We start from the raw sequence: 2,679 nt of genomic DNA, 5'->3' as shown, positions 1-2,679 counted from the left end.
TGCCCCTACCCAGCTTCACCCCAATTCTTGGGGTTTTCTGAAGATTTATCAGTTTGTTAGTCACGCTTTGGACTTCCCGACCTCTTTGAGGATTTTTTTCTTTCTTTTCCATATGACTAAGCCCTTTAGTGGGCTAAACAACAAACAACAATGGGTATCCTTCCGAGCCATACAAGGTCGGAGGATTTTCACTCTTTTTGATGAATCCTTCCATGACTTCAAAAATTATTTTTTCAAAGTGCAAGCTGTAGAGGGTCACCACCCCTTTTTCCTGGATGAGCATTCTTCCCCTCTCTTTCCCCTTTATTGGCTGGAGGCCTCCCCTTGTGAAAAGTATGGTCTAGATGACCTGGACGAGGTGGAGGCGGCCATTGTGGGGTTTTTCCGAGAAGCGTGGGGGAGGGCCCCATACTTGGATACTAGGAAATTTCTCCAGGGGACGCCGACCTTTGTTCGGTCGCAACTAGGTAGTAAATGCATTTCCTATTTCCGACTTGTTTCTTTGAGTTTTTGCCGACTTGTAAATTTTGCTAATTTATTTCTTTTTGTAGATATGGCAAGGAAGAATGCTCAGGAATCTTACCAGAGGGTTCAGGAGGCTAAGGCAAAATCTCGGGCCAGGGCCGGTGGTGCCAGGGCAATCGTCTCCCCTCCTCCTCCTCCTCCTCCTCCTCAAAACGTGGGGACTCCCTCTCAGCCCATTGTGATTTCTTCTTCCAGCTTGTCCCGACCACTTCCTTCTGCCCGACTTCTTTCTGAGCCAGAGAAGAAGAAGCGTAAGACTTTAGAGTCTGGCTCTTCTTTTGATGGTGGGGTTAAGGCGGATGCTCTTGCATTCGTCCGAAAGAACATCTATTCTCATATAGGTATGGATGATGTTTCTGTTCGAAACCACCTCACCATTCTGGCTGAGGAGAGTTTTCGGGCGGCGGGTGTTTGTGGCAAGCTTTTGGATATCTTTGAGAAGACTCCCCTCAGCTCTTTGGGGGTAACCTCGAAGGTTGAGGAGTTGGAGGGGAGGCTTCTTGTTTACCAGGGTCATGAGAGGAAGTTGAAGGAGGAGGTAGCTAAATTGAGAGAGGAGAGAGATAGCCTCCGGGAGAAGGAGAGCAAGCTGCGGACCCAATGTACTACGGAGGCGAACTTGAGGAAGACAGCACAAGATAGTTTACCAGAGTTTATTTCAGGATCTTGTGTGTCTGTGAGGAAGGATTTGCTGAATTCTCGGAATGCGTACGCCGAGTTGGAGGACTCTATTGCTGATGGTGCCGAGGAGTCTTGGAGGATTTTCCTGGAGCAAGTCAGAGTTATCGCTCCCGACTTGGATCTTTCTCCTTTACATCCTGATAAAGTGGTCATTGATGGCGCTATCGTGGATCCTCCTGTCCCCGTGGTTGTTTCCGAGTCAGAATTGAAGACTCGGGGGCAGAGGATCATTGAGTCCCCTCCTCGTTCTGCGGACGCTCCGAGTTCTTCAGTTATTCCTCCGACTTCATCTTCATTCGAGCTCTTCAGTTGTTCCTCCGACCTCCTCTTCAGCCTCTCTTCCTGGTGGCGCTCCTCCTGAGTCTGGTGGTGGTGATCCTTCTACTCTTCTGAAAAAATGAATTTTTTATGGCTATATGGGGGCTCGGCCTGTGAGTCCCCCCTTTTTTAAACTCATTTATTTGTTTTGTTCTTGGTTGTGCAGTTTGAACAATTTCTTTTGGCCTTTTAAGGCCGTAAACAAAATATTTCAGTAAGTGCCCTTTTTTTGAATAAGGGTTTAGATTATCAAAGTAAATGCCCTTTTTTGGATAAGGGTTCAAGTTACCTTATGCGTGTATGCTTTTCGAATTCTGATATTTCAAAACCCTCTTGATCTTTCTCTGAAAACCTTTTTATTGGCTTGTCTTGTTTTTTCGAGCCTTTTAGTTTAAGGGCTTTTATGCAGCCTTTAAACCTAGGTTTTCCAATCTCTTTTTGTTATCCTTTATACTCAACTTTGCTTTAGTGAGTTTTTATGACTTAGGTTATTTTTGTGATGCGTTTTTTATCTACTCGGAGTATTTCCGAGTTTGTTTTACTCGGGTTCTTATCTCGACTTAGGAGTCGGATTGTTCCCGAGTTTTTTACGATCAACTCATACAACCTCTTTACACCGACTTGTACCTCGTCGTTTTATCCTGACGACCATCTAGGTCGGTTCATGGGATTTTCACGCTTTGTCGAGCTTAAGTCGGTGCGTTTCGTAGAGAGACTTAGAAAAAATAAAGAAGGATATTATAAGAGATATTATAAAAAAGATCTTTATTAATTGGGGAGGTACCTTTTTGCTACTAAGGGTCTTGATAGCCTATTTCCCTTAGCCTCTACTATGATGCCTCGTTAAAAACCCTTCTCCAGAAAAAACCCTTTGATATTAGGAAAAAATCATGAAGTTGGGAAAAGAGTACATCAGGGAGTAGAGTTCGCTTTTAACTGTAGTACCTTTTCATATTACAAGCATGCCACGACCTAAGTAACTCGGTGTCGTTCAAGTCGGTCACCTTGTAGTAGCCTTTTCCTAGGACCTCACTAATTTTGTATGGTGCTTTCCAATTAGCAACAAGCTTTCCTTCCCCAGACTTGTTGACTCCTATATCGTTCCTGATCAAGACCAAGTCGTCTGGAATGAAGCTTCTTCGAATGACTTTCTTG

The sequence above is a fragment of the Arachis duranensis genome, chromosome 5, assembly GCF_000817695.3.
Source record: "Arachis duranensis cultivar V14167 chromosome 5, aradu.V14167.gnm2.J7QH, whole genome shotgun sequence".
NCBI lineage: Eukaryota > Viridiplantae > Streptophyta > Magnoliopsida > Fabales > Fabaceae > Arachis > Arachis duranensis.
The sequence above is the reverse complement of the archived record's forward strand: the minus strand, read 5'-3'. Positions refer to the sequence as shown.